Source organism: Lissotriton helveticus, chromosome 5_1 (genome assembly GCF_964261635.1).
Source record: "Lissotriton helveticus chromosome 5_1, aLisHel1.1, whole genome shotgun sequence".
Taxonomy (NCBI): Eukaryota; Metazoa; Chordata; class Amphibia; order Caudata; family Salamandridae; genus Lissotriton; species Lissotriton helveticus.
Genome location: NC_136065.1, coordinates 563,175,593 through 563,203,290, shown reverse-complemented (window position 1 = coordinate 563,203,290; position 27,698 = coordinate 563,175,593).

The following is a 27,698-nucleotide window of genomic DNA, read 5'->3' as shown; positions in this document are numbered from 1 at the left end:
GTGGATTGGCCAGGTGGTATAGCCACTTTAAAAGTACGATCAGCCAGAAAGGACCGGAACCATTGGAGAGCGACATCCGTCACTCCCGCCTCCTGTAAGCGCTGGATAAGTATTTGGTGGGACACAGTATCGAAAGCAGCGCTTAAATCTAATAATATAAGCGCTGCGGTATGACCCATGTCAAGTACCTGGCGAAGATGTTCCAAGATGTAAAGTAGTGCCGTCTCGGTACTGTGTCCTGACCTAAATCCATTCTGGCTGGGGTCCAAGATCTGGTTGCAAGCCAGATGCTCGGACAGAACCGAGTTGACATGCGCTTCTGTTACCTTGGCGATCCACGGCAACAGGGAGATAGGTCGGTAATTTTCTGGCAGTCGGGGGTCAGAGTTTGCTTTTTTTAATATGGGGGTAACCACTGCCTGCTTCCAGGCCGCGGGTACAGTTCCAGAAGACAGGGACATATTAATGAGATCCAGTATGGGATTACGACACAGCGGGGAGAGTGTATTAATGAAGGCAGGCTTCAGCGGGTCCGCCGGGGAACCTGATTTGACCCTGAGGCTGAGTCTGTCAAAAGCCTCAACTGACAATTCAGGTAAGATAGCCAGAGGCTCATGATCCAATGTATCAGAGACAGTGGCTTCTCGATCCTGGTGGAGTGTGTCGAACCCGTGATATATTTTTTCCACTTTCTCCACAAAAAAAGAGGCCAGTTTATCACAGTGTGAGTCTGTGCAAATCGCCTCTGCTGTGGATCTATTTTTCATTAGGTCCTTCAGTACCTTAAAAATCAGTTTTGAGCGGTTGGTACTGGTGGCAAATTCCTGGGCATAAAATGCAGCTCTAGCTCTGCATATAGCTCTGTGATAAAACTTTAACTCAGTGAAATACCGGATTTTCTGAGCCGGGTCATATGATCGTCTCCATTCCCTCTCTGTCTTACGGCAGGATCTTTTCAATTCTGCCAAAGACTCGTTATACCAGGGGCTAGGTACTTTTGTTCGGCCTTTCGCCCATCGTAAAGGTATCAAAGAGTCCAAGGCGTCAGTTATCCACAGGCAAAACTGTTGGTAGCCTTGTTCCACATTAGTGAGATTGTTTAGAGGTTTCCGCTCTAATATACCGTAGAACTCCTCCAGCGTAAGTTTATACGGGGATGGTCAAGAAGTGGCATAACAACTGTGGCAGAATTCGTATCTTGGCAGTAGCTTCCCAGCCCATAGTCGAGAGGGAGAGTCTGGGCTAAAAGGAGATTGAAGACCTAATCCCAGTGACCTTTTTACCAAAGTTCCCCGCTATCAGCGTTCGTCACTATGAGAGATCTTTACCACCGATACCTGAAGGTGTAAGGCTCCAATGCAAAACGGGTATATGTGAGTCGTGGCCCAGCCGTATCACTCACTGGGAACAGTAAAGATTTACTCCAATTAACCTTCAGCCCAGAATAAAGCTCAAATTTACTTAGTATCTTCATGACACCTGATAGACTCTGCTGTGGTTCCCTTTGATACAGAAGATCATTGTGTATAGAAAAAAACATGTATCTATCACGAGACAATCTGATGCCCCACTACTGGGCCCTGTCATACAGTATATATTCAAGGGGCTCCATTTCCAGAGCAAACAGTAATGGGTAGAGAAGACACCCCTGGTGTGTGCCCCTCTGAAACACCCATGGTTGCAAGAAACATGTCCTGCACGGACCCTGGCTGTCGGACATTTATACAGTAGTTGAACCCACCTAAGGATATTCATCCTTGCCCCATCTTCCAGACTACTGCAAACAAAAACTGCCAGCCCCAAGTGTCAAAAGCCTTTTCAATATCTAGAGAGGCCCATTCACTCATTGGGAAAGCATGTGGGGCCCTGACAAGTTCCAAGAAAGATTCTCCTCAGATTTAAGTCCGAGTTTCTCCCTGGGATAAAACCACTCTTATCCGGGTTGACCAAGCCATTTATACATGTTACTAGCCTGTTTGCCAGTTCATACCACAAGTGTCTCATATTCAGAGTTCAACAGTAATAGCGGCATATAAGACCTGACATGTTGCTCCCTGCCTTGGGCAGCACAACACATTGCTTCACGAGTGGTGTCCTGGATAGTACCCTTGTGAAATGCATAGTTAAATATGGTCAAGAATTTTGGGGCCAGCATCTCTTTCCAGGTTGAATAGAATTCAGGTGGCACTGTATCTAGCCCAGGTGTTTTTCCCCTCGCCAGTTGATCAATAACCATTGAAAAAAAATTGTTTATTGAATTTCATTGAATATAAATCAATAACAATAGATGTGACTTGAATTCATAAGGTTTACAGTGCATCCAGTTGCCCCATCCCTCTCAGCCCCCTCACATGAGCAGATATAAAACTCATCCCACATAGAAAGTAGCAACAGTTACAATAACAGAGTATTATCACAAGGGGGTAAGGTAAATCCAAGGTTATAGCTAACACGTGGCAAATGAACGGAATAGATATCGGCCCAGTATCACACACACCACTTGTGAGAGTGCCTCCATGTGGAGCATCAGTACCCATGTTAATATCCTCCATGGTGTGTGGGTAACTAGTGAAGGAAGTTCTTTGCTCCTCAAATAGCCCAGGGATTGAAAATGCGGCTTGATACTTCTCCAAATATGTCTTCTCTCTGCTCCTTTTGGTGCCGTACACATCTCCTTATATACAGCTCCCTATGTCCAGAAAGAGGTACAGAATGTGCCCCCATCACCCTCTGGGATGACCTTAAAAATACAGCAGACCGGAATTGGGTTGCTGAACTACTTCTCTTGGACCTTTCAACGGCATTCAACACGGATCACCATGATACTCTAATCCAAAGACTCTACGAAGCTGACATAAAAGGGACTGCTACCGAATGAATCACATCCTGCCTTCAAAATAGAACAAATGCCATCCATACTCCCTCTTTCTCATCCAAGCTTTACTTCACAAAAGCTGGGGTCTCTCAAGGCTCTATCATCTAAACCATGCTTTTCAACATCTACATGAAATCATTATCGACAATGATCAATGCATTTCAGCTCACATGCTATAGTTATGCAGATGACACACAAATACTTCTTAAACTGGAAAGCCCAAAATACATTGGAAACTCGATCTTCAGTTGCCTCAGAACCGTTGATCAGTGGATGACATGAAGCCATCTCAAATTGAATTCTTCCAAAACAGAAATACTCACATACTGTGATTGAAAAAATTATGACCCACTCTGCACCTGGCATGATGATCTGGAACCACCTCCTAAAGTATCTAATGGAAGTAAGAAACCTTAGAATTACCATGGACTGCAAGTTATCAATGAATGCCCACTCGGACAAGTGAGCAAGCTTCATTACTATGAAAACGCATTTTCCTCCACACAAGATCTAAACTACTATCTCTCTTGTACTGTCTAAACTTGATTACACCAATGGCCTCTACCACGAATCATTTTTATCAATTATGAAAAAAGTACAACAAATTCAGAACTCTGCTTCCAGACTACTTCTACATGTAAAACATTAAGCCCAAGTCTCTCCTGCCTAGAGGGCCTTACGTTGGTTACCGGTTGCTATAAGATTCACCTTCAAGCTGCTCTTTATCGCCCACAAAGCAATACGTGGAATAGGATCACTTTTTATCAGGAATAAAATCACCAAATACATCGAAAAAACTAACCTCCGCTCAAGATTGGCACCTCGCCTCAAAACTCTAGCAAACAAGAAAAAAACCCACTGGTGGTACATCTTTCTCCGTTCAAGTGGCCAAACAGTGGAATTCTTTACCCCCAAACATAGGATCCATGGATAACTATCTTATCTTCAGAAGACTACTCAAGAGTTGGCACTTTCCTACATGACCACCACACCCAAACACAAATGTACAGCACATGCATGTAAATATGTATAATTGGATTATACGTCTGTATTTAGATATGTGCATTTCTTTGTGCAAAATATAGATTATTTATGATTTAAAAATATATAGATATTCTTTAAGTTGACTTAAAGTATATATAATTTATGGTAAAAATATATAAATATATATAATATGTCCTACTGGTGGTCGCCGGTAGGTAGTTATAGTTAGGGCCTTGTTTCTGTAGGACAAGTGTTTTTTGACTTGCCTGTATCATTAGAACCTTTTGAGAAATCTTTATAAAATGTTCCCAAAAAAAGTGCACCAGTGATTCTTGTTCTGCACAGAATGTTTTGGGGCGATTTGTCAAGCAGGGACTGAGAAAAGGGGCAGGGTCAAAAAAAGTGTGTTTCCCATGATAATGCCCATAGAACTTTTAGACAAAACTACAGCCCGAACCGCTGCACGGAATTTCACCAAATTTCTCAGAAAGCTAGCTCTTGGTCCAGAAAGAGCGCTTATTGTTATTTGGTATAAATCCGTTCAGTATTTTTTGCGATATTAAAAGAAGAACATATTTGCATATATAGAGACGCATATCCTCCGAGGATCCGACAGTCCCCGTGCTGAAATCTGATTGGCTGACAAGACTTCAACCTGGAAGTGATGGCTGCCACTTGGGACTCTGCTTCTGCCACATCCCCAAAAAACCATTAAATAAAGAAAAGGGGGCAGGGTAGGAATACCCTGACCCCCTAGCTCTGGTCCTGGGGTCCCCCTGGGACCCCACCAGGGCAAAAAAACTTTTTTAAGCAAAATTTAAACAGAGTCGCAAATCCGCTGGGGAAAAAAACAAATGTACTGTTTAGCCCCCAGGTGGGCCAGGTCCTGGGGGCATAAAAAAGAAAAAGAGGGGGCGCACAAGGCCACCCTCCCCCGGCTCTTTAGAGCCCTGGGGACCACCGCCTCCCTGAAGCTTTATTTAATTAACGGAGGGAGGGCTGTTTGAGGCCCCAAGAACCACCACCTCCCAGGGCCGGCCCTTGGAAACAAAAGGGGGGGGGGCGTGGCCTACCTTCTGGAGCCATTAATGGCTTGGGGACCCTCTGAGATGTACAAAACACAAGCGAAATCAGCTGCACTCTACGGTAGTGAATTATGGGGACATCAAGCTGCTAGTGAGTTGGTACGTGTCGAAAACAACTTCATGAGGCGTCTCCTGGCCCTCCCAATTGCAACTCCTCTGTTTCCCTTACGTCTAGATTTGGGTTTGCCGTCCATCAGGGAGGACCTTGAATCCAAACCTTTAAGATTCTGGCATAGACTATGGTCAACAGGGGAGCTCAGCCACTACAGGCAAGATCTTGTGCATGTTATGAATCTAAATCACAATGATAAGATTCCTTGGCTAGCCTTTGTTAAAAAAGAACTGCTTCGGCTTGGTTTTAATGAGCTGTGGGAGGTCCCGGAAATAGGCTGTAATAGGGTCCCCCGGAAAAGACTTGTGGCAGTTTACAAGGAACAAAATCTTGTTTCCCACATGACTGCACCCAGCATTGGCACTTTAACCCATTGTTTTACTGAATCCAAAAATTCTTATAAGTTTGAGACTTTTATGGATTTTATCTATCCGATTACGGCAAGGAAGCTTTTTATACAGTGGCGGTTTGGCACCCTACCTATCAAATCTTTTACTAGTAAATGGACTAATGGAGGGGACAAATTATGCCCTGGCTGTAATTCCTGCGAAGAGGAGGAAATCCATGTTCTGTTTTTTTGCCCTACCTACAAGTCACCCAGGAAATACTGGCTGGTGCCCCTTTTTAGGAATATGGCAATAAGGAATTGTGTTACATCTTACAGAATATTGAAAACTGATTCCTCCCCCCACATTGTTTTCGCAGTTGCAAAATTTCTCTTGGCTATGTGGCGCATTAGGTCCAATTTGATTAAGGCAAAATCATCATAGGATGAATGCCTACACCACTGTGACATGTTAACCTTTTGGCTCCTGCTGTTAACGTTTTTTATCACACCGCTTATTCCATTTTTTTAACGACAGGAAATGTTGTTGCTTGTTTTTTTTTTTATCTATCTATATTACTGATTTTAAATATTATGAATTGCTGCTACTCGTTCCCTGTATGCATTCTAATTGTTTGGATTTTAAATGTGTGTATATTTTTATGCATCTTTTATGGCCTAAAAGGTCGAAATAAAGATTTTTTGGATTGGATTGGCTTGGGGACCACCACCTCCCAGGGCTGACTCCTATCGCTCGAGGTGCCCAAGCAGTTTACTTTCGCTTCAAGCGAGAGTAAACACTAACTCCGTCCACAGCAAGCGGGAGCTGTCAAACTGCGGCCACTTGCTGGGAGTGGAGTTTTCATCTGTTTCCCTGCACTCTGTCATGCTAGCAAGGAAAAAGATGTCAGAATTGCTCCCACATGCAGGGAGCTGCATATTTAGCAGCTCCCTGCATGCAGGAGCAATGCTGGCTCCCTCAAGAGGCGGGGAGCCGGCAGGGACTACAGTGGCTTTCAGGCTACCCTCGTGGACCAAGAGCTTGCACAAACTATAATAACTTCTTAGGCTTGGGGAAGGCAAAGCAAATATATTTCCTCTAGTATTCCACGTTCAAAAACAATCTGAAATTCTAAATGGAAGTGACTGTATCGTTGATCTATTGGAGCACAATGTGATACGGGGTGACTGTGATGAGTGATTTCTTTCTCGTTGTCTCCAGGTGAGAACAGACTCCATGATTCTATATCAGGAACCGGAGGCGAGGATTATGCCATTCTTTCTCCACTTTATTGAATAGCAGCCATTCAAAGAAACTGGTAAAAAACTACTATTCCCATAAAATATAGGGAATAACAAAGTTTTAACAATAGAGAGTTCAAGTAGAGAGTTTCAATGTAGCTCCACCAATCACAGGGCTCCCTGGGTATCCTAGTCCTCTGTTAACCTCTAGTTCCCCTCTTTCTTCGCTGCTGCAGCCAGATAAGTTGATTTTTTGCTTCTCTCCCAGTTTACTGCTAATTGTATTGTTATTGGTATTTCGTTTATTACTTTGCCGCCTTTGGGCCGCTCGCTGCTGCAGCCAGATAAGTTGATTTTTTGCTTCTCTCCCAGTTTACTACTGTTTGTATTGTTATTGGTATTTCGTTTATTACTTTGCTGCCTTCGGGCCGCTATTTGCGTTAATAGCGCGTTTACATTGCCTGATCGTATTTGCTGTGGTGTTTTCTTGAAGTAGATTGTTCCTCTTGAACTTTTGGGATTGTGCGCGCGCCTCGCTTCATTGCTGACGCATGCCCGTCTCTGATTTCACTTGTAGTGGCCTTTTGTGTTTACTTTGCTGTGCGCTGTGTTTTTCCCTTTTAGGTTTTCTCCCGCGAGTTAGCCACTACTCAGCTGACTCGTGCTCGACCGTGGGAGCATTCGTGCTCCCTAGCAGTTGTGTTGTGGTGCGGGCTCGTGGTGCTCACCTCCCATCGCTAGAGGGCGCCGGTGCACGTTCCCTGCAGCGACGTGCTTCTTGACATTCCGCACATTTTTTGTCAGTCAAAAAGCAACGCCGCGAGAGCCCTGTCTGCAGGTGACACCCTCTGGATCTGTTTCTCTGCAGTTAGGCAATCTTTACTAGCGCACGCCCCCCTGTTGAACGCACGCGCTGAAGTGGGTCAGTACCTGCCATTAGGCCGTGATCTGAGCTGTTTATAAACCGCCTCGGGGGGGGTCTGTATAGGCATTCGCTTTCGCTCTGGAACAGAGTCTTGTACTGCAGGTGTCTTTCCTGCTGGGACCTTCTTCCGCAGGCTACCCTTTCTTAATACTCTGCACCAGGGCTGTTGGTCCCAGGGTTTCTGCCCAAAATATTGCGAGCTCTGCCCGCATAAAGCGCAGGCTGACACCCGGCCACCCATATCCTGAGGTACACCCTCTTTATACTTACCCACTTACCTGTGTGGCACTACCTTTCCTGCCCTAATGGAGTCCTTCCAGGATGATGCCTACCAGGAGGACCAGTGGGAGGAGGATCCCCTTACTGCTCTCCAGTGGGACGAGGACTTCTATGACACGGTAGACGCGTCCATTAATAAGGCGGTGGAGCAGGTTATGGTGCCCCTAGAAGACCGCCTGTTCTGCCGGATTGAGCAGGCGTGCGAGAAGCTTGCTAAGGCCTCTCAGGCCTTGCAAACCAACTCACCACCACCCAGCGGTTCCCCCGTTGACCCCCAAACACCTCCTCCTAAACGTCCTAGGGACACTGGGGTGGATGTGGATGCTTTTGATCGCCTTAAGCAGGCTTTCCTGGCGAGTAATCCCCCACCAGTGACACCCACTGCCCCAGTGGACGACAGTACAGGAGATCAGGACGACGCCACTGGCCCTTCCCGTCCCTGGTGCCCCTCCCGCCCGGCACCTAGTTCTGACACACAAAACTTCTGTGCCGACATGTTGGATCCAGATGACATTCTTCATCCTAGATCCTCGGATTAGGCCCCTTCGGATAAGGTCGCCCAATACGTTGCCAGCAGAATCCGCCAGCCGTTAGAGGCTACAGCCCGCAACTGTCTCAGGGCGGAGTGCCTCCGGCCCTTCTTGGAGGGGAAAGTAGCGGCCACCCCCAAGATTGACCTCCGCATGGCGACGTTTCTTCAGAAATTCGTCAAGGACCCGAAGAAGGGTATTGATAGGTCTTGGTGTGCTTGCCAAGACAAGCTCCTTGATATCCTAGGACCAATAACCAAAATCCTAGACATGGCAGAAGAGGCTAAACTGCCAGGGTCCCTGATCTCCCCCAAACATCTCTCCTCCTGGGCCCAGCGCGTGGTGGTGTTTTTAGGGAATGCCAATGGCGCTCTTTCCACCGAGCGGCGCAGGTCTTTGCTGATTAAGGTGGACCCCAAACTGGGTGATCTGGCCGATTCTGAGTCGGGTGCCGTGGCGCAAGATGGCCTTTTTGGCAAGCCCTTTATTAAAGAATTAGGGAGGTACGTTAACACCGTCACATCTTTAGACAAGGCGCAAGCCTCCATCAGAAAGGTGTGTCACCCTCTGGTTTTCCAAGGGGCCGGACGTGGCAGGGGCCGCTCGTCCGAATCAACACAGAGGGCAAGGCTCCAATCATTGACAATGTCAAGATCAAGCCAAATTCGGAAATTTCTATCCGACAAGAGGACACTGAGGCAAAAACAGAGGTGGCAGAGGCGGTGGCGTCTCCAACTCTTCCGGTGAGTGTTCCCCCTTCCCTTCTAAAGGTGGGGGGCCATCTGGTGCATTTTTCCCAGGTCTGGACTTCTATCACACGGGACGCCTGGGTCCTACAGACGTCTAAGGGTTCCACATCGAGTTTCACGGGGAAACTTCGCAACCAGCCCCTCTGCGCCCACTCTCCTTTTCGTCAGCAGACGCCGTGCTGGTTGACCAGGAGGTCCATTCTCTGTTGGACAAATAGGTGATTGTGGAGTCTCTCCTCCATCCCAGAGGTTTCCTCAGCAAACTCTTCATGGTGGACAAGATGGATAGGGGCTAACGGCCCGTCATCAACTTGCGCAAATTCAACAAGTGGTTGGTTTACCGCCACTTCAAGATAGAGGGGATCCATCTCCTTCGCGGCCTTCTCAGACCCAACGGATGGTGCACCTCGACCTCAAGGACGCCTATCTGCCAATACCCATTTTTCCTCTTCACAGGAGATTCCTGCAGTTCCTCTGGCAGGAGAAAGTTTTCGAGTTCATCACTCTACCATTCGGCTTTTCCTCTGTCCCTTGGTGTTTCACCAAGGTTCTCAAGCCAGTCATAGAGCAGCAGAGGACGTCCGGTATGAGACTTATTGTTTATCTGGATGACATCCTTCTAATGGCTCAGTGCCCCAACTGCTTAGCACATCAGCTTCAGACGACAGTCAATCTTCTTCAAAGCCTGGGCTTTGTGATCAACGAGGTGAAAACCACTCTCATACCAGCCCAGAAGGTTGTTTTTCTTGGTTTCTCAATAGACTCTGTAACTGCTACTCTCAGTCTACCAGCTCGCAAGTTGGCGAAAATTCATCACGAGATCAGGAGAGCTCTCACACAGTCCCAACTCTCTCTCAGGCAGCTAGCCCATATAGGGGTCTCCTCTCTGCCTCAATCCAGGCTATCTTCCCGGGGCCACTACATTACAGAGCCCTACAGCGCCTCAAGGTGCACAGTTTACGCAGAGGCCTCTTGTACTCACAGAAGGTGAGCCTCTCTGCGGATGCCTGGGAGGAACTTAATTGGTGGGTCACCAACATGAAAGTCTGGAATGGATGTGCAATCTTCATTTCCGCGCCAGATATCGTTATCGAATCCGACGCCAGCAAGTCCGGCTGGGGCACGAGGTGTGGAAAGTACACTACAGGAGGTGTGTGGTCACCTCAAGAACAACAGTTGCACATCAACTGTCTAGAACTCTTAGTGGGAACGTTTGCGATCCAGTGTTGGACCAAGGACTCGATCCGGTCCTGTGTCCTCATCAAGCTGGACATCCTATTGGCAGTCCGATACATCAACCATCTAGGGGGCACATGATCGACAGCACTCTCGCATTTGGCAGTGAATTTCTGGCAGTACTGCCTAGATCGCCATGTCTCCGTTACGGCGGAGTATCTCACGGGTCAGGACAACCAAGTAGCGGACTTCCACTCTCGTAATTTCCACTACGCGAGTCTCTGGAAACTGCATCCGGGCGTCTTTGCGGACCTGCAGAGTATCTGGGGCCTGTTTTCGGTGGATCTCTTTGCCCCTCGTCTAAACCACCAGCTTCCCCGATTTTTCAGCTGGAGACCGGATCCCCTGGCAGCCCGGACGGATGCGTTCCTTCAGGATTGGCGGGGCGAAACAGCCTATGGCTTGCCCCCATTCGCCATGCTAACCAGGGTCTAGGCCCAAGTGCATTGCCAGAGAGTGGATGTGGTTCTAATCTCGCTAATTTGGAGATATTAGGTTTGGTCTCCAGTTCTTCTGGAACTTTCTTGGGATTCTCCAATCCCACTCCCCCGGTTTCCAACCTTCCGTCTCAGTCCGGACAAGGTACCTCACCCGTTGATCGCCCAAGGCTCCTTAACCTTGATGGCGTGGAGGATTACAGGGGACGATGGGCGGTCCCAGGCCTTTCGGGAGTGGCTGAGAAATTCATGTCCAAGGCCTGGGCAGATAGTACAGTCAAACGATATCGATCCACCTGGAGAAGGTGGTGTCATTGGTGTATGCGACGGTGTCTCAATCCCATGGCAACCGATGTGACTTCTATCCTGAATTTTTTGGCCTCCTTGGTGGAGGACCGTTTGGCTTATAGAACCATCAATACCTTCCGTTCCGCCATTTCAGTGGGTCATAACATTGTTTATGGTTCTCCCGTGGGTGAACATCCTTTGGTTTGTCGTCTTCTTCGGGGCATCCACCTCTCCTTACCGCCCGAGCCTCGTTATTCTCAGCTCTGGGATGTCAATCAGGTTTTGAATTTGTTTTTGTCTTGACAGCCAAACAGATTCCTCTCTCGGAAAGAGCTGTCGGCCAAGTTGGCCATGCTTCTCTGCCTTATTTCCTGCAGACGGGTTTCGGTTGTTAGGGCCCTGGATATTACCAGCAGGATATTCTCTCCCTATGGGGTTACTTTCAATATTCGTCATCGGACAAAGTGTGGAACGGCGTCTATCTCTTACCCGGCCTTTCCAGATTCTCCAAAACGATGTGTGATATCTTGCCTCAAGGCTTACAAGGAAATGTCAGAGGAGATACGCCGCCCCAGGGGAGCAACAGTTGCTTATTGCGTTTAAGAAACCCCATAAGTGGGTTTCCTCCCCCACCATTGCCCGTTGGGTAAGGTGGATGATGCAATAAGCTGGAATTTACCTTAGAGCCTTCGGCGCTCACTCTACTGGGGGGTTATGGCCTCTAAAGCTTTTACCCTGGGAGCTCATCTTGAAGACATTCTGAATACAGGAGATTGTTCTTCAGACTCTACCTTCAAGCGGTTTTACTTCAAACCGGTGATTGATATGGCTCACTTGGTGGTGAATAAGCTTTAAACAAGCTCAATCCTCACCTCCGGTCCTGACCTAGAATTAAATATTTCCTAGCTATATAACGAAAAGTTTCAATTCTATTAAGGACTCAGAGGTGAGGATTATCCCACCCGGGGTACAACTTCTTATAACTTCCCTCCCTTGTAATAGAGTAAGTAAACTCTTTAACCGTCTCAGGTTTGTCTTGATTGTACATACTGTCAAATGCAGTTTCGTGTTTTCCCCCTAAAGGGCTAATCCTTAGCCAATGCTGTCGCATAATGGTGTTGTTTGCTTCCATCAGGAGACTCCAACAAACAGGATTCCTGAAGCTTTCGACCTGGCTGACCACGAGTGATGAAGAGGGGGAATAGAGGTTGACAGAGGACTAGGATACCCAGGGAGCCCTATGATTGGTGGATCTTCATAGACACTCTGTACTTGAACTCTCTTTTGTTAAAAATGTGTTATTCCCTATGTTTCATAGGAATAGTAGTTTTTTACCAATTTCTTTGAATGGGTGCTATTCAATAAAGTGGAGAAAGAATAGCATAATCCTCGCCTCTGAGTCCCTAATAGAATTGAAACTTTCTGTTTTGATAGCTAGGACATTTTTCATTCTCCCTTTTATTTACCCTGAGTACACAAATGCCCAAAATGCATAGAACCACTCAGACACCTACTCACAGACCCAAACATGCACTCACAGACCCGCTCAGGTACTCACAGACCCGCTCAGGCACTCACAGACACACTCAGGCACTCACAAACACACTAAGGCACTCACAGACCCACTCACACACCCACTTACACAGGTAATCACACACCCACTTACAGACTCATACACCCACTCTCAAAGGTGACAGGTTATAATTAGGATTAAACAGTTAAAAAAGTCGCAAGTTACTGAAAAAACAAAGGTGCAGGGACATTGTAGTTAGGAAATAACATTAAAAAAAAGAAATTCCCTGAAAAAAAACAAAGTTACAGGCACGTTATAGTTAGGAAATATTATTTTAAAAAATATTGAAACTCAGCATTTATAGTTTCGTGAGCTAACTATAATTAACACCTCCGCAATGCACTGCTTATGACCTCACATATTACATTACCCATGACATGGTCAATGACATAACTGATGACCTCTCAAATGACATTCACAGAACCACTCACACACCGACTCATGCCCCATACAACCTCTCATACGTCTACTTATGCAGTCAACCACTCACATACCCATTCACAAACCCATTCAGTGACACACACACCCATTCACTCTTACAGCCACTGACACAGCCAAATCACTCACCCATGTAGCCACTTATATACCCACCCACTCACCCAAACAGCCACTCACACTAGCATTCACTTACCCATGGAGTCACTCACTCACTAATACAGCTACTCCTACAACAACTCACTTACCTAAACAGCCAGGCATTTATGTTCAATTCCTCAGACTTTTTCAAGTTCATTTTGAAATTGGAAGTTTGCTTAGTAAGTATGAAGTGCAGCAACTTAAACATTTTTTATGAAATTTCCGTGCTTGCAGTTTCAAAAGTTATTGTGACCTAATTTCACTCCCTGCATGTCATGGTTGTCCCTGATTCTTTCCAACATGGGCTCAAGAAACATTGTAAATAATTTCCTGCCTCTCCTTATTTGGATCGCTTTCTTCAGCCTCCCATTAACCTTAATCCGCTCTTCTGTTGCGTTTTTTTGCCAACAATCTGGTTTTATCTTGGAGTGAGAAGCCCATCTCCCACAGCACGTTGGTCATGAAGGGCCAATCCACCCTGTCAAGTGCCTTTATGGCAGCTAGTAATAGGAGAATCACTTCTCTATCCTTGCTGTGTTGATACTTTGTGGGAACTTTCTGGTATTATACCATATTTCCCTTCCATTGATAAATCTTGACTGGTTCATATGTATCAGATCTGGTAATATGTTTTCTAGCCTTCTCACCAGTATTTCGGCAAAGAACTTGCTGTCTATGCTAAGTAGAGAAATGGATCTATGTGACTGACAAAATGTAGGGTACTTAGCACAAGGTGCAGGAGGCATTTGTTCAATAGTATGTAATCCTGTCTTGCATATGTGCAGTGAGCTGAAAAGTAATGAAAAATTCTACTGTAGGTGGGTGGCAGTGTCATCACAGATCCACTAAGCCTAAATTCCTAGGACACTACTTGCCTTCAAGGGATAGCTCTTACAGATTCCCTATATCTAAATTGTGCCCTGTCCACTCCTGCACACATCATTAAGATCTTCCCTAAAATAATAGGTCCTTTGCTCTTGTGTAAGATATCTTCCGCAGACTTCCTTAAAAACTACTTGTGACTTTGTTTAGAGCATTGATGGTTACAGTGGAAAGTGTCACTCCTGTAATTATGATCTTAAGCAGGATCCATCTGTCTTACCTATCTGGGAGGGACTCCTAGGTGCTGGAGCTTGCCACCCTAGATGTTATAATTCCCCTGTGACAGGTCACCCTCGGAGAAGGAATACTGGTGCCCCGGAGGTATCGCTGAGGCGTGCTTGGTGTCCTCGGAAGGGTGGAGCCCCGCCCCTCACCTGAATCCAGAAGCAGCCTCAAGTGCGACCACAGTGTAGAAGCGAGGTGTTCATTTTGTTGGAGCCGGAGGAGGACGAGCAGCGACACCTGGAGTACCTGTGACGGAGAAGGCAGAGGACACGGAGCGGTCGAGCGACGCAGAGGAGAGGGTAGAGGATGCAGGATGGACAAGAGACGGGGAAGCCAACATCGGACTAGCGGTGATCATTCCCCTGAGGAAGGTGCTAGAGACGAGTCGGCCGTGGCTCTGTTAGGGATCCACAACTTCAGGCATGTGGCTCATACAACTGGGCGACTGGTGGGCGGGTGGGCATTTACCCACGCTTACTTCACAGGCCTATAGGGAGGCCAACACTGAAGGCAAAACAGAGACATTACAAGACCTAGGTCGAGAGATAGAGAGGACCCCGGGGTGGGAAGAGTAGACGTGAAATAGAACGGTCCCTGCTTTTTCCCCATACCCCACTGTCGAGTAGTTTACTGTAATCCTGCCTTTTTCTTCCACCCACTCACTCTGTAATACCTTGTGAAGCAACACGTAGAGCCCCAACCCTAGCACTCCCTGAAACCCCTATGGAATACAGTTACTGTATTAGTGGCAAGGAACGACTGCAAGAGTACTAATAGCCTCTTCCTTTTGTTTTCTTGTCTACCGAGAGGGAACCAACTGCAGGAAACATACCAGGCTGGAGCCATCCCGAGAAGGAACCCTGAGGCCCTGGGAGCAAGGACTCACACAGAGATGGTTGCTAGGATCCCATTCCGCCTAGTGGATCGTTGTAGCGAATAGTCTGACAATAAAACACCCTTTGCACATCTACCACTGCCTCCAGTGGTTTGTTGTCCTGTGACATCCCCCTCCTGCTACTTTCTGCTCCACTAAATAAAGTGCTGTTCTGTGTCTAACTTAGATCTCATTCGCCATTAGTCTACCCACAGTTGGTATGTCTCTTGTATAAAGCAAATGTCAGATGAGATATCTGTTAGCGCCTTCAGTATTCGTGGTCATTTGGTAGGATTGTTAAGCCCTTGCTTGTATGTGGTAATATTTACCATGTTATTGTAATGTGCCATTTCCATATCTGGTCTTGTATAATGTTGATATCCTAATACCTTTGGCTCCCCATTGCCTGATGATGCATGTCGTTGGGTGTGCCATGCCAAGTGATTAACTAGCTATGTAATTTTCATTACACTCTCCCCTTTCACAATGTCCACAGACAGCAAAACCTATAGATCCCTTGACCTTTAGGGCTATTTTGAACTCTCTTTTCTTCCTCTGTCCCCTCCCATATATGAATGAAAAAGGATGCATTGCTAAATTTCCTTCCCCAATTCTTCCTATCTGTAAACGAAATAATAAACCATACAGGTAAAGCAGGTGCAACTGTACCGCTTAAAGGTACATTCTGTCAAACTCTTCACTCAATCGCGTCTTCCATCTCCTGACTGTCCCTGTCGCCACAGCCAAACTCATACACTCCGCCCTCATCAGAACTTGAGGTGTTGTGCTGTGTTGCTGCGCTTGCCTTCTGTATTATTTTAATTGTGCCCTTCTCACTGATTCATATTTGTCTCTTGTTTGGTGCTTTCACATGTTGGTCCCCACCAGCCCTCTGCCACCCTTAGCTCTAATGGGGCAAAGGCCTGTCCTCTACTTGACCTGTTGTGTCACCTTCTTCATCCCTCTCTGTGCCTCCTTAAGGGACTTAGCCCATAGTTTTGTATTTGTATTTCATCCCCTGTTCTGTTTAGAATGACTGTCATCCGTGGCACAGTTCTTCTTTTCTGTAACGTGCTTTGTGGGATGTCTGGCAGGATCTATTTTGTTGCTCTGTTGTTGGATGCCTTGCCATGATTTATTTCTTTAATCCCTAATATTGAATGTGCACCATACCTTCTTGGGACACCAACACTCTACCTGACACTTGGTGAACCCTGTCCAGTCATATTAGAGAGTCATATCCATGCTCTGGTATGACCCCTAGTGGTTCCTGCACATATTTCTAAAAGTCTTTAAACTTTGTTCCCCTGGGGACTCCTCTAATTTGGCAATTATTTTAGCAGGACCAATTTTCCAAATCCTCCTGTTTTTTCCTAAAGAATCTTATACTTCTCTTCTAGTAGTAAGATGCAGAATTAAAAGTTGGGTTAAAGTGTATTCATCCACTGTCCCCTCTAAAGCATGGACAATCTCACCCAGCTCTCTAAAGCCTTCGTTGATGTCTTCTGTTTTATATCCTTGCTAGGAATGATTGTATGAAGCTTTTGGTTACTGTGTTCTCATCAAATGAAACTCCGTCCTCTGTGGGTGGACTTCTTGCTTTGTTGTATTTCTCTTGCCTGTGAAACTCTTCTTCTTTCTTCTCTCCAGTAGCTCCTTGCTGTTCCTCTCCTTTTTAGGTCTCGGCTAGCGTAGGCTGCGCACATGCGTAGTCTCGCTGGCGTGATTTAATGACTCTGAGTAGCGAGGGTAATCCCCGCCCCTCTTCTCCATTGGCTGGCCTCCTAAACGGCGGCCAGCCATTGGAGAATAGGTCTCAGTTACATCATTCTTTCGCTCTAAGTCCCGTCTTTTTCGGTTTGGGGACGTGTTTTTTAGGTTTGTTCTACCCTCTTTTCCATTGGCTGGAATGGTAAACAACAAGTCAAAAACACGCCAGTTGTTTACATTCCAGCCAATGGAGAAGAGGGGAGAAAGAAAAACACGCCCCCCAGTCTGAAAACGACGGGGCTTACAGACGCAGCCTGGCTTGAGGCAGGTTACTCAGGGAAGAAGTGGCGGCAGGAATTCACCCTCAGGCCACTACAGTGGGCCGCTCCTGCGTTCCTCCCAACGCTCGTGTGCCAATGGATAATTTTTCCTTCATGCCCCAGAGCCCGTTGCATCCTCGCTCCACTGCTGCGCTCGAGTGTGGGCGCATGGCGGCTTCAGACCCTTTGTTGCGACAAGAGGCCTCGAGTGTAGGTGCTGGGTGGCCTGAGGCCACCAGCCCCCGGAGTGAGAGGAACAAGCGCAGCAGCCGCGCGATCCTCAGCAGGGCCCGGCGGCCTCCCATTCGCACCGCCCTCCCCCAGCCCCCCAGCCCCCGCCGTCACTCTCAAACCTGCGAGTCGGAGGCGCTGCTTCTTCTCACAGACACCAAGGGGCGGAGCCAGGCGGGGGAGACGGGGAGCCAAGAGCGCAGAGCCGGGCAGAGAGGACGAGTCTGCAGCGCGAGCATTATTTTTGCAGAGGGAAGGGAAGTAAGTGCACTGACTTAGCAAGGATTCTATTGGCCCCGGTGCAGCCAAATGCAGCCTATTGGGGAGGTAGTAAAAATACAGGAATGATCGTGGTGCAGTGGGCCCCGGTGCCACTGCACCCGCTTCACCAATGGTAGTGCACATCTGTCGCAAGTGACGATTGCGTCGCTTGACCTGAAGGGTACAAGACTGTGAGGAATGCACGGGAGAGGGTGCGTACACCGATAACCTAACACGCGTGTTACTGTGTAGGGGGGAGTCAGCTTCAGGCAGGCAGTAGCCTAGTGCCTACGGGTGAGTACATTCGGGCTTTTGTTTGAGTTTGTCCAGTTGCCGTTGGTGATGGCGCTCGAGTGCCCGGAAGTCAAACTCGTGGCTGTTGAGGGGGATCGATGTATAAGGGGGAGGGGCTTGCAGTAATGAGACGGTGTGCAATGATGTGGGGTTGCTCAGATGAACAGAGGACGAGCGGAAGCCACTGTAGTAATGAGATTGTGAACCGTGGACCGGAGGGGTGCGCTGTGCCCGGTGTACGTTTGGCACTGGTTGATGTCTGCCTTTGAAACTTCGACCTTGGACTGTGGCCGGAGGGGCAGGTAACCCCAACAACCTCGGTCATGTTGACGTCAGGTCCGCTTGGGTGCCAGCCGGATCAGGCTGTGTTGCGGATAGCTCGCTGCGCATCCTTGCATGTGCTTGGGGAGAGCGCTCTGGGGCATTTCTCTGACTTTGTTCAGGTTGACGTTGTTGGCGCGAGTGTTTGGTAAAGAAGTCTTAACTTCATACATATATCGATATTGACGTCTTTTATTATTAAAATGCCTAGAAACGTTGTAGCATGATTGTAAAACACTCCTCTGCAGTGTCACGACCTCGCGGCGTATCTAGTTCCGCTACAGGTCTCGCGCTGGTCTATCCGCCAATGTTGATGAGCGTTCCGATCCCAAAGGGTCCACCCCCACCCCTCCAGGCACACACCCACACCGCCCTCGGACACCTCGGTGGTGTTCGTGCCTGAGCCGCCTCTTCTCTGAAGCCCGGTAATACACGGTAGCCAGCCAGCTTCGGCTATGGGCCCAGGGAGTCGGGGGAGCGGGAGTGTCGCAGGCTCCGCTTTGGTCTGGGGTGGGTGAACGCTGGTCATGTCTGGACCACTGAGGGGTGCCCGCCCACTCACCCCTTGTTCGTGCCTGCGCCGCTGCGCCGCTGAGGCAGATCAAAGACTCATCTGGTGGTGGGTGGGAGGGACGCTGGAGGGGCCCTTTGAAGTTAGATGGAGAGTGAAACTTTCCCTAAGGCACAGCCCCGCCACATTCAATACTTGTTTTTTTTTTCTTTTGGGTGGGGGGAGAGGGGGCTCTGTACAACAATAAAATCTGTGGGGAAGATGCTGGGGGGGGTGCGTCGCCACGTCACCGGCCTAGTGGGTTCCCAGGGAGCGGCTGGCGGGCCTAGCACTGATCATTTCCCATTAAGCCTTGTGACATTTCAGTGTGCATGAAACGATTTTATCCCCTGGCGCTAGCACCTAAAACATTGCATGCCTTCGATCAGTTTCTGTGTACACTATCTTCATCCACTTCCCTTCCTGTTTACTGTGCCAGTCGCCTGAGGCTTCGTTGCAGAGTCCAAAAAGATCATCCGTCCAAGGGTATAGTGAGTGTTCCCGTTCTAGGTATAGCCCCTCTAGACCACCTAATACCCGTTAAAAAATTATGGTAAACCATTGTTCCTGAAAGCCCCTACTTACCTCGCTACGTCGCCAACACAATGGAGGTAGGCCTGCTTTCCCCCGTGACAGCACGAAGCTCCTGAGTTTTGGTTTCTCTCCCCCACCCCCTCTGGACAAAACTGGCAACGCAGCCGAGCAAGTGCAGTGTCTGAATTCGACTTGCCAGTTTCAATCATGGCATGTGTAACCGAAATTTGCTGCGTGTGTGGCTCTGTGTGTTTGGCTCTGTGTGTGTGTGTGTGTGTGTGTGTGTGTGTGTGTGTGTGTGTGTGGCTGTGTGTGTGTGTGTGGCTCTGTGTGCGTGTGTGTGTGGCTGTGTGTGTGTGTGGCTGTGTGTGTGTGGCTCTGTGTGTGTCTGTGGCTGTGTGTGTGGCTCTGTGTGTGTGTGGCTCTGTGTGTGTGTGTGTGTGGGGCTCTGGGTGTGTGTGCATGGCTCTGTGTGTGTGTGTGTGGCTCTGTGTGTGTGTGTGTGTGTGTGGCTCTGTGTCTGTGTGTGGCTCTGTGTGTGGGTGTGTGTGGCCCTCTGTGTGTGTGTGGGGCTCTGTGTGTGTGTGTGTGGCTCAGTGTGTATGTGTGTGTGGCTCTGTGTGTGTTTATGTTTATGTTTATTAGATTTGTATTGCGCACAAATACCCGAAGGTGTCTCGGCGCAGGGGATTAAACATTGACCGGTTAATGCGAATGGGATCATTGATCAAAGAGCCATGTTTTCAGTTGTTTTCGGGAAATTAAGAGGGTAGGACTGAGAGGGAGAGTGTTCCAAAGCCTCGCTGTGGCTACTAAAAAGCGTCTATCTCCCCAGGCAACTGTTCTAGTTCGAGGAAGAGGAAGAAGGTAGTTAGATGCAGAGCGAAGAGACCTGCACAGGGTGTAGATCTTGAAGGCTTTTATTAGAAATTGAGGGCCCGAGTTATGGATGGCCTTATACGCAATACAGAGGGCCTTGAATTTTATGTGGCTCCTGACTCTAAGCCAGTGCAGTTGACGTATGGCCGCAGAAACAGAGTGGTATTTGGGAATGGAAAGTAGTACCCTTGCCGCAGCATTTTGTACTGATTGCAGTTTGTCCACTACCTGCTGTTGGGCATTTAGCAGGAGGGCATTGCAATAGTCCAGTTTTGAGAATATTAGGGTTGTTATCAAAGTTTTTCCTGCAGCTGGAGGTAGGTAGGGGAGTAATTTTTTGATTTTTCTGAGGGTGAAAAAGGAGGATGAGATCACAGTATTAACATGATGGAGGAATGTTAATTTGGTGTCAAATATGACCCCAAGATTTCTGACCTTGGCGACCGGTACTGGCGGGGGGCCAAAGTCAGTGGGCCACCAGCTGTCTGGCCATACCGGGGACAAATTGCCAAAGGTCATCACCTCCGTCTTGTCAGAGTTTAATTTTAGACAGTTCATCGACATCCAGGAACCTATGGCTAGCATAGCCTCCTGGAATCTCGATGCAACTGCCAGTCCATTCCTAAGGACAGCCAACATCAATTGGGTGTCATTTGCATAGGTGGTTAAACTCAGCCCATACGATTTAATGACCCTCGCCAAGTCCGACACATAGATGTTAAATAGTGTCGGACTTAGCGATGATCCCTGTGGCACTCCACACGGCAGTGTGGATGTGGGCGAGTAGAAGGTGCCCAGTTTCACAGATTGAGATCGATTGGCCAGAAAAGAGGCTATAAGGTCTCTGGCTAGATGGTTAACCCCCAATGCTGAGACACGGTCGATCAAGATGGAATGATCGACCGTGTCAAAGGCAGCGGAGAGATCTAACAGTATGAGTGCCGCCGCCCCATTCTGGTCTAAGATGGTTCTGATCTCATCAGCCGCCTTTATCAGTGCCGTTTCTGTCCCATGGCCTTGTCTAAACCCAAACTGGGTATCATCCAGCAATTGATGTTGATCAATAAATTCCGAAAGCTGGTGGTTCATAAGTGATTCGAAAATTTTTGCTGGGAAAGGAAGGCAGGCTATGGGTCTGTAACTGGCAAGTTCTAAAGGGTCCAATGATGTTTTTTTTAGCAAAGGTTTAATTATAGTCTTTTTCCATATCTCTGGATACTCACCCGTGAGAAACATGGAGTTGCAGATATCGGTAAGAGATGACGTGATGATGCCACTGATTAGATTGAATACCGATGGTGGACAAGGGTCTAACGGGGAGCCTGAGGTAATGGTTACTGTATATTTTTTTATCGTATCGGCTAAGACGGGCTGAAACAGGGAGAAGGTTGGACCAGCAGCCGGTGTAGAGACAGGCTGAGAGTCCAAACCTTGGGAGTGAGTTAGTGAAGAAAAAGTTGCATAGATATTGGTGACTTTGCTGATGAAGTAATCTGCTAGAGAATTACAAAGATCTTGAGATGGCTCAGTAACTGAGACTGATGGGGGAGTCGATAAGATGTTAACTGTCTGAAACAGTTTTCTGGAAGAATTTTGTGCAAGGTCTATTTGGGATAGATAGTAAGCCCTTTTATGAGAGACTATGTCACGCTTATATATTGCTATAGCAGCTTTATAGCGTTGTCTATCATGAAGGTTGTAATGTTTTCGCCAGTGTCTCTCAAGGTTCGTGCAATGCTGCCTCTGCAGTCTGAGTTCTTCCGAAAACCATCTCGCAGACTTAGTGGAACGATTAGGGGAAATTATTTTAGTGGGTATAGCCGTACTAAGTGCGTCCAGGAGCCAATCCTGGTACCTGGTAGATGCCTGATTAGGGTTAACAGAAGTCTCAAATGGGGAAGTTGTGAGTAATTGAGTAAAAAGGGAAAGATCAAAATTTTTTCAGTCACGAATGCTCTGTGCAGTTTGCGATTTTGTGTGTGTGTGGCTCTGTGTGTGTGTGTGGCTGTGTGTGTGTGGCTGTGTGTGTGTGTGGCTCTGTGTGTGTGGCTCTGTGTGTAAGGCTCTGTGTGTGGGGGGATCTGTGTGTGTGGGGGGCTCTGTGTGTGTGTGGGGGGCTCTGTGTGTGTGTGTGGGGGGGGCTCTGTGTGTGTGGGGCTCTGTGTGTGTGGGGGGGCTCTGTGTGTGTGTGTGTGGCTCTCTGTGTGGGTGCAAATGCAATAGGTCTCGCATTTGTGAGAGATTAAGCTATTGGCATTGTAAATGACAATGCCATTTATTTATATGTTTTAAAAACAAAAACATAAACAAAAATAATGTCATGAGCAATGCCAATAGCTCTACCTTTAACAAAGACGAGACCATTGCATTGTAAATGCTTGTTCGCTTGAGCTTGCCACCTTTCCACATAAAAACTCAAATAAGTTCCTGATGCAGGGGTTTCTTACCCTGCCTCCTCTGACTCTTTGTCACTCACTTGAATTGGGCATTACAAATTACTCCAATGCTAAATAAAAAACGTGAAGGCCGGGTCAAGAAAGGAAGTCATTGTGGGTTTCCATTGCGAGATGAACCACAGTTTTAGAGGCACTATCTGATGAAATTGTTTGTAAAGCAGGATCAAAAGGGCATATTAGATGAACTGCAATATCAAGGAAAAAATCACCCAAATACCCATGTACAATAAACACAGCTATTTTCCAGATATTGAATCTGAATAGTTGCAGGAGATTAGTACTTGTCCATTACCATTTGAACAGACATTGTAAAAAATAAACAGTACTGAATCTACATAGTACTGGAACAATAATGCAACTCAAGCACAAAAAATAGAAAGCAACTATTGACATGGCAAATTTTTTCACACCCAAAGCATAGCTCCCAGATCCAACTATCTAACCTCATTGTATCTGAGGGGGATAAAATGTGTATTTACAAAATTACCTCAAGGGAATAAAAATAGACTCTGGGTCTTTTCAGCCTACATCAATGTGTTTCTGTAGGAGAATTAGAGTGTGACTTCTTACGTAGAAAACATACACATTATTGATGACCAACTAGATAACCAACTTCACCATGTAAAAAGAATAATCAGAGTATTTGTTGAGGCAGGTTGCAAACTGAATTTTAGAAAATCCAAAATATGCCATTTTAATGTATTCTTCCTAGGATGTGTGTAATCCTTTGTAGAGTAAAAGGTTCAAACCAGTGTTCCTAGATAAATATGGGACAATGGAACCCCACAACACCTTTAAAAAGCTACAGGCATTAAATGGATTTCTGAACATTGGATGGATATATCTCTCACATAAAGCGGTGAGTGCAAGAATCATTGCACCAGTTGATCACCCCTACATTTACATGGAAGAACTGGGAGGAACTACACAATCAAATAATTGGAGACTAACAGACTAACAGAAAGAGCACGTTTGCAGACAAGGCATAATACATATTATGTAGTAGTAATAATAGGTCATATTTAGCCTGGATTCATTAACATAATGTAAAATGAAGCCCATACTGCAGCAATTGGGAACAAATTAAACCTATTCTCAAGGGGGACGAACTTCTCACTCAGAATTAATCATATAGGTTACTTTTAATGAGAGCGGCACATGAGGGGAATGGTTCAGAACATGTGAGAGTCACGCTTACCCTGTGTGCATTGCAAGAGCATTTCTGGTAGCTGTTAATGTCCACGTTGACTTATCTGTATGTAATACAATGATGGATATGCATTCCACTATAGCGGGTTCACTACACACCTCCCTCATGAAAGAAATACAGACATTACAAACAGTTTATTTTCATCACATCAGTCTCTTAAGTCAATAAATCAATATTATTACATATTGGTAGCACTAGACTCTTGTAGTTGCTTTATATAGGTGTAGCCATAGTTGTCACAAATGACTTGTACTTAGTAGCCATGGTGGAAGGGCATACCCTTCACTCCGATCAAGGGCCTGTTTATCGCTCTCTATGTTGGCGAAAACACTCATTGAAGTGGTAGTAAACCTTCAATTCTCACATCCCTTTAGACCCAGTTCAAACAAGTTAGTTAGGAGAGCTATTATTTTCTTGAACAAGCATTGACTATGAGGGTCTTAAGGAAAAGGTACTCCCTGGTTCAATAAACTTATATAGCACACAGAGCTTTAAATGTTAAGCCAAGACAAAATTTGATGAACTGCACTATTTATTGAATGTTCATCATGAAAATGCATTAAAACTGTCTTTGAGGGAAAAGTCCTCATATTCGATCATGCCATGATCTGTTACAGGAGTTGCATTTCTCCTGAAAAGGTTTGACTGACGCAAAGAAGCTGCAACCCCATCCGCGTCAGCTGCTGTAATTGGCTTGTTACCCAAGCACAGAGAATTTAAGGCTGAAAAGCGAGAATGAGAATGGGTGGAATTTGGTGCTGCCTACAGAGAGTCTGTACAAGTCGTACCAATGAAGGGCGGACAGTAGTGTTGCCACTACTGCCTGGAAAGAAGAAACAGTAATAGGTCTCCATTGACTCAGTGAAGCCGTACCATGTGGCCTATCCTGCACAGTTGTTTATTGCCGCTATCAGAAAAATTGCACATTGTGCAATCAACATATGTATCTTGCCATAGTACACGCTTCAGGTAAAGAGCAACCAGGTCCAAGTATAGCTCAAGAAGTGGTAAGTACTGTGATGACTGAGAATGTAATGGGGACACCATCTGCACCACCACTAACATCTGCCTCAGACCACATAGAAATCTTATTATATGAAAACACCAGAAACCCACCAGACTGTTACATATGAACTCTCTGAATGTGAAATATTCTTAGCCCACTTGATCACTGGCGCACAAAACTATTGATTTTAAATGCTTGTCATGGTGAACTCGCACCACAATTAGCGAAGCAGATGGGTGGCGTTAAGGTGTGCAATGAAAACGTATTCTAAACCTCCCTGGACGTATGCCTGGATAGCTTTGGCACTGGTTTTATTCGTTAAATGGGTGACCATGGGGTTGTTTCTCATTCAGATGATGCATGGTAAATACATCCTGGAGACAGAGAATTCAAGCTCAGTATTAATGAAGTCTGACAAACAGGAAAATCTACACAGAATAAATATGTTTGTCGAGTGAATCTATAATCAAAATAGTAGCCACTCCGCTGCAGGATGGTGCCTTTTGGGAGGACTTGGACCACAAATGCTAGGGCCAGCCAAAGCTGTACAGATGCCACACACTTTTTTTTGACATAGATAATATTTTATCGCCAGAACCTTTTGCCAGTGATTGAGATAAAACAAAGCACTATAAAGAACTTGCTTGCTTATTTACAGTCTTATGTTTTGCTGCATGATGCTAATTCTCATCTCACTACAGATAAGTTTAGGGACTTAAACTTACCATCAATGTGCTGATTGGTTTTTACAGATTTAGGGCTAGGTTTACAAACCGATTTGAGGTAGTTAATGGCCCAATTTGCAGAATTGGGCCTTTTGCGAATGCAAAAGGCATTTCCAAATGTACAAACTCTAAATTACGATTCGCTAACTTGTTACTGAATCGCAATTTTGGTTTTAAAATTGGTATTTGGAAGGAGCGTGGTTAGGGCATCCGTTCCAAATACCAATTTGCATTGGTATGTAAGAATGTTTAGTGACCAAAAAGTGGTCTCTAAACCTTTGTACCGCCAACACTAATTTGGTGGTAATTAATTCACAAATTGGAAGGGGTCCTCAAAGGACCCCTTCCCCTTTGAGAATGGTTAAATAAAATATTTTTTTAAGGCAGTGGTCCATGGGACCACTGCCTGCTCTTAAAAAATTAAACTTTAACATTGATTTTTTTCTTTTCAAACTGCATTTAAAAAAAAAAGATTGCTTTATTTGAAAGCAATCACAGACATGAAAGTCTACTGACCTCATCAGGCCACCATTCCTGGGATGGTAGCGAATCGTAGTGGGTCACAAATTGCAACCTACCTCATTAATATTCATGAGGTATATCTATTTGCGACCCACTATGAATCGCTAAATTAAACTCAATGAGTTTCATACAATAGGAATAGTGTTTTCCTAATTGCGAATCTCAATAAATTGCAATGATGAAATCGCTATTCCTAATCTTCGTACATCAAGCCCTTAGAGGCCACGAAGATGGTGTTTCACAAACAATCACGGGGAAGATGGCGCTGTACTAATGTGGCAGAGTGAACCTGAATGTGTTGCAAAATTCACTTACTTCAAACCGCCTCCGAAAAATCTCATTTCTACAGCCAGACAGACACAAACCTGGTTTGTGAGTTTCTTTCTTGCCACAAAATGATTATACTTTATTTCTAAGTGTATATATCGAATAGGGTGTGTGGTGTTGAATTAAACAATTCATTTACATATAGGGTAGGGAACAGATGTAAGGCAAATTCAGGGAACTAATACTCTTTTTCTGCATGTTACTATCCTAAAGATTTTATATTTCTAAATAACATTGGCAAGAGACAACATGCCTTGGCAGATATAAGAGAATTGTTAATTTTCAAGTTTTCCTAGAACGAATTACATGCGCTCTCCTAACTGGAAGTGGAGAGGGGTGCTAGACAGAGGTTAAATGAATGCTACATATTATGTTTAGGAAAGTATGGAAGACGTTCTCCAGCATGGAAAATCGCACCCCTCCGGCACTCCGCTAAAGTGTTGGTAATAATAAATCCTTAGATCAAAATGTTGGCCAAATTCATTATTTATTCTTATTTACATTTTCATTGGCTTCTTCTTCATATTACATGAACTGTAATGTTAGCTTCACATTACTCAGTGCAAATGTAGGAGAGTAGGATCTGCTTACTATGGTTACCCCCACTTTTTGCTGGTGTTTCACTGTTTTTCGACTTTAGTCTGGCTAGGGCCCTGCTAACCAGGACTCCAGCCTAGCTGCTTCCTCTCTAAATTGATTGCATGTACTTTAGGTACACTCCAGATTGGTTACAGGGTTACCCTTGTGAGTCCCTAGTAAATGGTACCCTAGGTACCAAGGGCATAGGTACCCAGGCCTAACAGGGGCTGAAGCATGTATTGTGCCACCCCTGGGAAGCCTTCCAAAATGGCACCACAGGTCTGCTACTGCAGCCTGGGTAAGGTGGTGCTTGCGCCCCTTACTGAGATATAGCCTACGTATATCTATCTTTAAATACAGACACATATAAACCTATAAGTCACTCCTATGGCAGGCCTTAACAATCCAGAAGGCAGAGTGCTTGGTTTTGTGTGAGAGGGTGCCCACGCATTAGCTGAGCCCCTCTGCAGCTTTCGGAATCACTTCTCTGTAGCTGTTCTGTGATACAGCCAAACCATATACTCTTATGTGCATTATGACCTCGCTGTAAATGCTAACTTTGGAATGGCTGCATCA